This window comes from Ranitomeya imitator, chromosome 1 (genome assembly GCF_032444005.1).
Source record: "Ranitomeya imitator isolate aRanImi1 chromosome 1, aRanImi1.pri, whole genome shotgun sequence".
NCBI classification, from domain to species: Eukaryota; Metazoa; Chordata; class Amphibia; order Anura; family Dendrobatidae; genus Ranitomeya; species Ranitomeya imitator.
The window spans coordinates 1194248715-1194261495 of NC_091282.1; positions in this window are offsets into that span (position 1 = coordinate 1194248715).

Genomic DNA, 12781 nt, shown 5'->3' on the forward strand with positions numbered 1-12781 from the left:
AGTTCCCTTTCCTATCCTCGCTCTGTTCAGAAAGTCGGGCCTCACTTTGCTAAATCTATTTCATCTCTACGTTTGTCTTTTCATCTTAACTCACAGTCATTATATGTGGGGGCTGACTTTTCCTTTGGGGTATTTCTCTGAGGCAAGGTAGGCTTATTTTCTATCTTCAGGCTAGCTAGTTTCTCAGGCTGTGCCGAGTTGCATAGGGAGCGTTAGGCGCAATCCACGGCTGCCTCTAGTGTGCGTTGGAGAGGATTAGGGATTGTGGTCAGCAGAGTTCCCACGTCGCAGAGCTCGTTCTATGTTTTTGGGTTATTGTCAGGTCACTGTATGTGCTCTGACCTCTATGTCCATTGAGATACTGAATTACCTTTTCATAACACCCTCCACACTGAACAATCCCCATCCACACTGAATAATCCCCAATCCACACTGAATAATCCCACCCTCCACACTGAACAATCCCCATCCACACTGAATAACCCCCCATCCACACTGAATAATCCCCCTCCACACTGAATAATCCCCCCTCCATACTGAATAATCCCATCCACACTGAATAATCCCCCATCCACATTGAATAATCCCCAATCCACACTGAATAATCCCACCCTCCTCACTGAACAATCCCCATCCACACTGAATAACCCCCCATCCACACTGAATAATCCCCCTCCAAACTGAATAATCCCCCCTCCATACTGAATAATCCCATGCACACTGAATAATCCCCCATCCACACTGAATAATCCCCTCCACACCTAATAATCCCACCATCTAAACTGAATAATCCCCCCATCCACACTGAATAATCCCCCTTCACACTGTATAATCCCCTTCACACTGAATAATCCCCCATGCACACAGAATAATCCCCCTCCACAGTGAATAATCTCCATCCACACTGAATAATACCCCATCCACACTGCATAATTCCCCTCCACACTGAATAATCCCCATCCACATTGAATAATCCCCATCCACACTGAATAATCCCCCTCCACACTGAATAATCCTCCTACACATGAATAATCCTCCTCCACACTGAGTAATCCCCCCTCACACTGAATAATCCCCCTTCACACTGTATAATCCCCCATCCACACTGAATAATCCCCCTCCACACTGAATAATCCCACCCTCCAAACTGAATAATCCTCCCATCCACACTGAATTATCCCCCTTCACACTGTGATTCCCCCTTCACACTGAATAACCCCCCATCCACACTGAATAATCCCCCTCCACACTGAATAATCCCCCCTCCATACTGAATAATCCCACCCTCCAAACTGAATAATCCCCCATCCACACTGAATAATCTCCCATCCACACTGAATAATTCCCCATCATACTGAATAATCCCCCCTCCACACTGAATAATCACCCCTCCACACTGAAGAATCCCCCATCAACACTGAATAATCCCCCCATCCACACTGAATAATCCCCCCTCCACACTGAATAATCACCCCTCCACACTAAATAATCCCTCCATCCACACTTAGTAATCCCCTTCACACTGGATAATCTCCCCCTTCACACTGAATAATCCCCCTTCATACTGAATAATCCCCCATCCACACTGAATAATCCCCCCATCCACACTGAATAATCCCCCTTCACACTGAATAATCCCCCATGCACACAGAATAATCCCCCTCCACAGTGAATAATCCCCATCCACACTGAATAATCCCCCCTCCACATTGAATAATCCCCCTTCACATTGTATAATCCCCCTTCACACTGAATAATCACCCATCCACACTGAATAATCCCCCCATGCACACTGAATAATCCCCCTTCACACTGAATAATCCCCCATGCACACAGAATAATCCTCCTCCACAGTGAATAATCCCCATCCACACTGAATAATCCCCCATCCACACTGAATAATCCCCCTTCACACTGAATAATCCCCCAAGCACACTGAATAATTCCCCTCCACACTGAATAATCCCCCCTCCACACTGAATAATCCCCCTTCACACTGTATAATCCCCCTTCACACTGAATAATCCCCCATCCACACTGAATAATCCCCCTCCACACTGAATAATCCCCCTCCACACTGAATAATCCCTTTCCACACTGAATAATCCCGCTCCACACTGAATAATCCCACCCTCCAAACTGAATAATCCTCCCATCCACACTGCATAATTCCCCTCCACACTGAATAATCCCCATCCACATTGAATAATTCCCCATCCACACTGCATAATTCCCCTTCACACTGAATAATCCCCATCAACACTGAATAATCCCACCCTCCACACTGAATAATCCCCCTTCACACTGAATAATCCCCCATGCACACTGAATAATCCCCTTCACACTGTATAATCCCCCTTCACACTGAATTATCCCCCATCCACACTGAATAATCCCCCTCCACACTGAATAATCCCTTCCACACTGAATAATCCCGCTCCACACTGAATAATCCCCCTTCACACTGAATAATCCCCCATGCACTCTGAATAATCCCCTTCACACTGTATAAACCCCCTCCACACTGAATAATCCCCCTCCACACTGAATAATCCCTTTCCACACTGAATAATCCCGCTCAACACTGAATAATCCCACCCTCCAAACTGAATAATCCTCCCATCCACACTGCATAATTCCCCTCCACACTGAATAATCCCCATCCACACTGAATAATCCCCCTCCACACTGAATAATCCCCCTCCACACTGAATAATCCCTTTCCACCCTGAATAATCCCACCCTCCAAACTGAATAATCCTCCCATCCACACTGCATAATTCCCCTCCACACTGAATAATCCACATCCACATTGAATAATTCCCCATCCACACTGCATAATTCCCCTTCACACTGAATAATCCCCATCCACACTGAATAATCCCACCCTCCAAACTGAATAATCCCCCCATCCACACTGAATAATCCCCCTTCACACTGTATAATCCCCTTCACACTGAATAATCCCCCATGCACACAGAATAATCCCCCTTCACACTGTATAATCCCCCTTCACACTGAATAATCCCCCATGCACACTGAATAATCCTACCCTCTGAATAATCCTACCCTCCAAACTGAATAATCCCCCATCCACACTGAATAATCCCCCTTCACACTGTATAATCCCCCTCCACACTGAATAATCCCCCTCCACACTGAATAATCCCCCCTCCACACTGAACAATCCCCCTTCACACTGTATAATCCCCTTTCACACTGAATAACCCCCCCATCCACACTGAATAATCCCCATCCACACTGAATAATCCCTCTCCACACTGAATAATCCTGCTCCACACTGAATAATCCCACCCTCCAAACTGAATAATCCTCCCATCCACACCGAATAATCCCCCTTCACACTGTGTAATCCCCCTTCACACTGAATAACCCCCCATCCACACTGAATAATCCCCCTCCACACTGAATAATCCCCCCTCCATACTGAATAATCCCACCCTCCAAACTCAATAATCCCCCATCCACACTGAATAATTCCCCTTCATACTGAATAATCCCCCCTCCACACTGAATAATCACCCCTCCACACTGAATAATCCCCCCATTCACACTGAATAATCCCCCCTCCACACTGAATAATCCCCCATGAACACTGAATAATCCCCCGATCCACACTGAATAATCCCCCCTTCACACTGAATAATCACCCCTCCACACTAAATAATCCCTCCATCCACACTGAGTAATCCCCTTCACACTGGATAATCTCCCCCTCCACACTGAATAATCCCCCTTCATACTGAATAATCCCCCCATCCACACTGAATAATCCCCCCATCCACACTGAATAATCCCCCCATCCACACTGAATAATCCCCCCATCCACACTGAATAATCCCCCTTCATACTGAATAATCCCCCCATCCACACTGAATAATCCCCCCATCCACACTGAATAATCCCACTTCATACTGAATAATCCCCCCATCCATACTGAATAATCCCCCCATCCACACTGAATAATCCCCCCATCCATGCAGAATGCTGCTGCTGGGGTAGAAACTTTAGACTGCCGCATTAGGCGGCCCAACTGCGCCCCCCTGCTGGCGGAGCCCGGGGCGCAAGCTCCGGCTGCCATCCCCGTAGATACACCTCTGGCAGGAATAGTAGTCGCAGCCGACCGGCTTCCTGCAGCGTCCGGGTGGTCACATATGCCCACTACTTAAGAGTAATGAATATTCACTTCTCTCCACTCTCATGGATGGCTGTGGCTGACACTATGAATGCTACTAAATAACAATGAATACTCACTGCCCTCCACACATACAATCCTGGCGTGGAGAGCATTGAGTATTCTGGCAGCTATTATCTGCTTGTAAGAAGCACATGATGTCGCTGCCATGTGCTGCTTGCAAGCATAAATCAGCTGCTTGCCCAGAACAAGACGCTGTGAGGGAGCGCATAAACTGTAAGTAGGATAGTTCATTTTTTTTAATGTTTTTTGGTGGGTGCCATGCATACAAGGATAGGGATGGGGAACCATGCAGACTCGGATAGGGATGATGAGCCATGTAGACCAGGATAGGGATGATAAGCCATGCAGACTAGGATAGGGATGAGGAGCTATGCTTACAAGGATAGGGATGAGGAGCCATGCATGCAAGGATAGGGCTGAGGAGCCATGCAGACCAGGATAGGGATGTGGAGCCATGCAGACCACGATAGGGATGAGGAGCCATGCATACAAGGATGGGGATGATGAGCCATGCATACAAGGATAGGGATGAGGAGCCATGCAGACCAGGATAGAGATGATGAGCCACGCGGAGCAGGATAGGGATGAGGAGTCATGCATACCAGGATAGAGATGAGGAGGCATGCAGACCAGGATGGGGATGAGGGGGCCATGCATACTAGGATGGGGATGAAGAGCTATGCATACAAGGATAGGGATGAGGAGCCATGCATACAAGGATAGGGATAAGGAACCATGCATACAAGGATGGGGATGTGGAGCCATGCACACCAGAATACGGATGAAGAGCCATGCATATAAGGAAAGTGATGAAGAGCAATGCATACAAGGATAGGAGTGAGGAGCCATGCATATAAGGATAGGGATGAGGAGCTATGCACACCAGGATAGGGATGAGGAGCCACGCAGACCAGGATAGGGATGTGGTGCCATGCAGATGAGCATATTAATGAGGAGCCATGCCTACAAGGATAAGGATGAGGAGCTATGCATACAAGGGTAAGGATGAGGAGCCATGCATACCAGGATAGGGATGAGGAGCCATGCATACAAGGATAAGGATGAGGAGCCATGCATACAAGGATAGGGGTGAGAAGCCATGCACACCAGGATAGGGATGAGGAGCCATGCATACCAGGATAGGGATGAGGAGCCATGCATACAAGGATAAGGATGAGGAGCCATGCATACAAGGATAGGGGTGAGAAGCCATGCACACCAGGATAGGGATGAGGAGCCATGCATACAAGGATAAGGATGAGGAGCCACAAACTTAAAGGGAACCTGTCATCTGAATTTGGCGGGACAGGTTTGCGGTCATATGGGCGGGGTTTTCGGGTGTTTGATTTACCCTTTCCTTACCCGCTGGCTGCATGCTGGCCGCAATAATGGGTTGAAGTTCATGCTGTGTCCTCTGAAGTACACTCCTGCGCAAGGGTGGTCTCTGAGTATTTGCTAGTGCTCGGAGATTTAGTTTTCATTGCCACAGCTGCATGATTTGCGACTGTGGTAAATCATGTAGCTGCGTCAACAAAAACAAAATCTCCAAGCACTAGCAAATACTCAGAGATCACCCGAACGTGCTCGGGAAAACCCGAGCAACGAGTACACTCGCTCATCATCACTAATAATAATCTTTATTTTTATATAGCGCTAACGTATCTCCCAGCGCTTTACAGTTTGCACACATTATCATCACTGTCCCAATTGGGGCTCACAATCTAAATTCTCTATCGGTATGTCTTTGGAATGTAGGAGGAAACCGGAGAACCTGGAGGAAACCCACGCAAATACGGGGAGAACATACAAATTCCTTGCAGATGTTGTCCTTGACCGGATTTGAACCCCGGACTCCAGCGCTGCAAGGCTGCAGTGCTAACCACTGAGCCAGAATATTTGCATTGTAAAGGAAATTATATACCTTTTTCTAAATATTTTAAAAAATATAAATCAGAAAATTGTGACATGCATTTGTATCCAGCTCCCCTGAGTTAATGCTTTGTAGGACCACCTCTAACAGGTTTTCTTCTAGGATTGCCTGTATTTAGTTGCATCCATCTTCCCATCAACTCTGACCAGCTTCTCTGTCATTGCAAAAAGAAAAGCCTCCCCACAGTATGATGCAGCAACAGCCGTGTTTGATCGTGTTTTCAGGGTGATGTGCAGTTTTAGTTTTCCTCCACACATAGTGCAGCGCCCCAGAGTCTTGGTCGTTGCAGTAATGTCATTCTTCCACCAGGGGGAGTGATGTTACGTCTGAAGGCAATAAAGGAGATCACATTACCAGGTATCACAACACACTTCACACTCCACACCACCAGGGGGAGCCATGCTTCTATCTACTTCTATCTCTTTTCTATCTACTCCTCACAACTAGGTAAAACTGGGAGTCTGGACAGAAAGTTATTCAGAAGCTGACTGGGCTTCACCCAGGCAGATGCAGACTGAAGCTGAAGCTGGCTGGAGTGAGAGGGAGCCAGATGCAGACTGAGGTCTGCGGAGGATGAGGGTCCACGGAGCTGCACCTGCCCCACGTGCGGCAGCATGCAAAGAAAGAGACATCAGAAGGGAGTTGTCTTGTAGTGAGTAAGAAACAAAGTCAGAGCAAAGGAGAAGAATATCAGAGGGAGACCAGCCAGGAGCAGCCTGCTTCCTTCTGAAACGCAGAAGCCGATAGCCAGAACACTGAGGGAGTAAGGATCTCTATGCTTTACCTTATAGCCAGGAGTCCTAGTCACCACACACAATGCAGATAGATCCCATAAAAATTTACCTTTATTATTACATATTAAAAACAATAGATCGAAACAGGTACAAAAAAGCACAGGTATGGACAATACAACACTAAGTGGCAGTACATAAAAAGGGTCCAAGGTACCACCCACCGCCGAAGCATACCATACTCAAAGTGTATTGGATATCAATCCATAAATATGGGCAAAGAATATACAAAGCACTGGTACTATGACCCGATATCCAGAGGACAAAGAAGTATCACAGAATAGTATGACGCACATTACCTGGTATACTCAGAAATGGGGGACCCAGAGCCCACCCCAACGCGCGTTTCGGAGCCACAGATCAGCTCCTTCCTCAGGGGCGTTGGGGGACAAATGCAATCAGCCAACCTTATATACACCCAATGAGTAAGGCCCAGAGGTAATTACCTCCATAAAGATGCGGCACCTGCAGATGCCGCCGACCGCGGCGCCTCCCCCACCCGACGGAGCTGGAAACACGCGTCACCACACGTGATGCAGCCCCATACCTGTGCTTTTTTGTACCTGTTTCGATCTATTGTTTTTAATATGTTATAATAAAGGTAAATTTTTATGGGATCTATCTGCATTGTGTGTGGTGACTAGGATAACTGTTATGTTTGCAGCTGTCCCTTTATGGTCCTTGGCATACATACATGGGGTAATTGATTTTTGGGTTTCTATTTTTGTTCCCATATATTAGATTATAATTGTTCCCTGTATGTAAAATGCAAGTTGCAACTTTATTGTCTACTGTTATTGCTGTGTTATGCACAGGTCTTTTGGTTGTTGACATTATGGACTACCGAGCACGTGAACAAGCTTGGCTGAAACAAACGGAACAGGTCCTTGGTACTGGTGTGGGTGATACACAAAAGGAGGTAGATCACAGTTGGGATGAGAAATTACTGCAGATGAAAACGTCCTTGCTTAAAAGAACAAGGTTATGGTGGAACAGACAGTTCCAAGAAAAATACAGTATGAATAATATGATCCCAAGAGGACTTAGGGTACGAGTCATTCCCACCTTCCTGGTAGAGGATGAGCAGTTCGTTTCCAAATGGGAGGAAGCATGTGATATATGTTCTAAAGTATTCCTTCAATTATTGATTAATCAGAATACTGTTAATATCACTGAGTTGGATAAATTTATAGATGGTGCTCAGGCGGAAATACGGAAGGGGTGCCCAGCTGATCGCATCGAACAATTTGAAGCAGAGTTGAATAAAACCATGGATTTGGTTGTTAAAAAGATCCAGGAGAATCAAACATCTAAATATAGTCGAGATTTACATAGTAACATAGTAACATAGTTAGTAAGGCCGAAAAAAGACATTTGTCCATCCAGTTCAGCCTATATTCCATCATAATAAATCCCCAGATCTACGTCCTTCTACAGAACCTAATTGTATGATACAATATTGTTCTGCTCCAGGAAGACATCCAGGCCTCTCTTGAACCCCTCGACTGAGTTCAAGAGACTCAGAGAACCCCTCGATTTTCAAGAGAACCCCTCGATTTGAAAGATTACCAGATGAAAAAGGTGTATCTTTGGAGAAGCAAGACTGGTCCAGAAATACGTAGAACATCCTCTAGTATATCTATTCCATCTATAAGTGGACAATCGGATACATCTGTATCTTCTGCCTTAACATATGGTATGGGTGAAACCCAGAGATTGCATATCACCCATACAAGAGACGTCCCTTGTACTCATCTGGTGCGGATGTCAGGGACAACAAGGTGATTAATTTGAGCAATTATGTATTATCTGAGGTGGATCTGTCTGTCCGGGTAGGGGCCTGTCCTTCTCTCCCACACCGGGGTTCGACACTTTTTCTGTGGTTAAAGATCTACATATTTTTGCAAGATCGTTGCTGTTCAAAAGATATTTTTATAATGACGAATTACAACGTCTTTTCCCTACAGAGGAGGAACAAGAAGCCATAAGAATCTTGGAAGAACTGGCACTTGAGCACGATAACAAAGGAGGTAAGGTTCCTCCATGTATCCGCCCTCGGTCCACTAAGTTCCCCCCGTTTACATCTTGTCCCAGTATTGATTTATTCGTACGGGTGGTGACTGAGGAACTTTTGAAGATTCCTAGATATGGTGGAGGGGATAATTTGACTAAGGAGGAAAGAATCCAGTTTAAGTATCTCCAAAATCTTCCGGATGTGGTGCTGAAGCCAGCGGATAAGGGTGGCAATGTCGTTGTGTGGCCTAAAGTGATGTACGAGAGGGAGGCGTTTCGCCAGCTTAATAACGCTGTATGTTATAAAAAACTCACATACAATCCCCTCTCGGCATTTAGTGCGAAATTAGAGGTAATCCTTAAAAAAGCAGTGGACAACGACATTGTCACCAAGGACCTGGCTTCGGCGCTACTAGTTAAGGATCCCACTATCCCCACACTGTATCTTCTTCCTAAGGTCCTTAAGGATATTAAGTCACCACCCGGCCGACCCATTGTATCTGGGAGGGGGAACTTTTTGGAACAAGTGAATAGGTGGATCGATTACCATCTACAGCCTTTGGTGCTTAATCTTCCTTCCTTGCTGAGGGATACTGGGGATCTGTTGCGCAGGGTCGACGGCCTGTGCTTAGGGGGTGATACTCTTCTGGCTTCAGTTGATGTTGAGTCCCTATATACGAATATTCGCCATTGTGATGGGCTTACCTGCCGTTAGATTTTTTCTTAGTACATCTATGCTTTCTACAGCCCTGAGGGACCTCATCCTGGAGTTATTGGAGTTCACCCTTACACATAATTTTTTTGTGTTTAAGGGATCCTTCTACCTACAGCTCCAGGGCACAGCGATGGGTGCGGCCTTTGCGCCGGCCTATGCTGGGTTGTTCCTGGGGCTGTGGGAGAGGGATCTCTTCCTGTCGGACAAACAGGGGTCAGTGGATCGCGTCCTTTTATGGACGCGATACATTGACAATATCTTCTTTGTCTGGCAGGGCACCGCCGTCGACCTTGCGCAATTTATCTCCTCTTTGAACAGCAACGATCTTAACATACGTCTCACCCCGGTGTGGGACTCTGAGAGAATTGATTTTCTCGATGTTACTATCCGTAAGGATGGACGGGGCCTTCTCCAGATGGATATTTTTCGTAAACAAACAGCCACCAACATCTTCTTGCATGCGTCTTCCTGTCATCCGCACCACATGATCCAAGCGATTCCAGTGGGCCAGTTCCTCCGGCTCCGTCGGCTCTGCTCTACTGATGCGGATTTCGAGTTACGAGCGGAGGAACTGAGACAACGCTTCATGTCTAGGGGTTATAGTGGTCGGAGCGTGAAGAGGGCATACCACCGTGCCAAATACTCCAACCGTAATGGGTTACTATATAATAAAGCCACAAAAAAATCTGGTGGTAATAATATAGTTAGATTTATCACATCTTATAACCCTCAGCATGAGAAGCTATGCCTGGCCCTCAAAAATGCTTGGCCTATTTTGAAGGTCGATCCGATTATTAAAAACTTCCTCCCTGAGAATCCTCCAATTACGTTCAGACGTGCTAAAAATCTGCGAGACCAATTGACGCGTAGTCACTATGTTGGGCAACATACATCAACTTTTTTGGATGATATGCGGCAGGGTGGTTGTGCTCCATGTGGGAGGTGTGTCGCCTGTCCTAACATTGACAAATGTACAACATTTGCTACCTCTGATGGTATGAAGCAATTCACCATCAGACAACGCGTTTCATGTATATCCCGTTATGTCATATATTATGCTACGTGCCCATGTGGCCTGATTTATGTGGGTTTGACCACACGGCAGTTGAAGGTTCGGGTACGTGAGCACGTGTTGGGTATACAGGTGGCAGCCTCCTGCGTGGACATGACCACCCTTAAGACCTTGCCGCGTCATTTTAGAGAATTCCATCATAGTGACAGTACACTATTGCGCGTCCGTGGTATTGACCTCTTGCATATTAATATCAGAGGTGGTAATCTCGCTAAACGTCTGGCGCAGTTGGAAACGAGGTGGATATGGACATTACGGACAATCCACCCTAATGGATTGAATGAGAATATCTCATTTGCTCCTTTTCTGTGATCTTCCCTTCCCATTTATGGGTATTCTGTTTCTATCATAAGTGTCATGTACATTGTTTTTTAATTTGTTTTTAACTTGTGTATTTGTTGTTATTTAGGGTGCTTTATATCGGTGCTATTGCTATGGATAGGCGAAGAAGATATATCTGAATAACACTATGCCAGCGGGATGTATGTCAGCTCAGCCGTCGCCCTGCTGTACATATATGTATATGTGTTTATATATGTATTATTTTTCTGCGTCTTGTTCGGTGCTATATATGTATTTTTGCATATGTTTTTTTCTTTTGTGGGGTTTTTTTGTAGTGGGATTTATGTTGGTATTATTTGTAATTTTGTGTATCATTGTTATTGTGCATGATTTGTTTGTTTTTGTGATTTTGTTATATTTGTTATTTTATGTCTTGTCCATGTATTATCGTGTATGGGCAATGACGATTCTACATCCATAGTTTTTGAGGCGTTGTTTAGTAATTTGTTTTATTATGTGGGTTTTTCCCCTATATACATGCCTCTTTTTCTTGGTTTTGTTTCCCCTGTTTGCTTTTCTACCCTGCTATGTCCGCGCAGGCGCTGTTCCTGTAGTTGGTTGCCAGCAGCGACTCCGTCGCCATGGATACCGGATCACGTGGGCCCGCGTGTTTCTGGTTCCGGTTGGCGGCGTGAGCGCTGTGGTTGGCAATAGCCGCCGATGTCGGCGTCCTCGCCGCCGCATGGGGCTGCATCACGTGTGGTGACGCGTGTTTCCGGCTCCGGCGGGTGGGGGAGGCGCCGCGGTCGGCGGCATCTGCAGGTGCCGCATCTTTATGGAGGTAATTACCTCTGGGCCTGACTCATTGGGCGTATATAAGGTTGGCTGATTGCATTTGTCCCCCACGCCCCCTGAGGAAGGAGCTGGTCTGTGGCTCCGAAACGCGCATTGGGGTGGGCTCTGGGTCCCCCATTGCTGAGTATACCAGGTAATGTGCGTCATACTATTCTGTGATACTTCTTTGTCTTCTGGATATCGGGTCATAGTACCAGTGCTTTGTATATTCTTTGCCCATATTTATGGATTGATATCCAATACACTTTGAGTATGGTATGCTTCGGCGGTGGGTGGTACCTTGGGCCCTTTTTATGTACTGCCACTTAGTGTTGTATTGTCCATACCTGTGCTTTTTTGTACCTGTTTCGATCTATTGTTTTTAATATGTAATAATAAAGGTAAATTTTTATGGGATCTATCTGCATTGTGTGTGGTGACTAGGATAACTGTTATGTTTGCAGCTGTCCCTTTATGGTCCTTGGCATACATACATGGGGTAATTGATTTTTGGGTTTCTATTTTTGTTCCCATATATTAGATTATAATTGTTCCCTGTATGTAAAATGCAAGTTGCAACTTTATTGTCTACTTATAGCCAGGAGGCACGGTGGCAACTTGTGGGGGCTGGGGCGTCGTAGGGTCCCTGTAAAAAGCCTCAGGCCATCGGTCATACGGGTTTGTCCTATCCTATCCATCAGGGGGACAGAGAGAAAGAGACATTACGTCTACAATAGTTGTGAGTAGGGTTGAGCGACCTTGACCTTTTTAGAGTCGAGCCGTGTTTCGCGAAACCCGACTATCTTAGAAGTCGAGTCGAGTGGAATCGGCCGATTATCGCGAAAAGTCGGGTATCGCCCGAAACACGAAACCCAATGCAAGTCAATGGGGGAGCATAGTCGGCAGTGAGTGGAGGCCAGGAAAA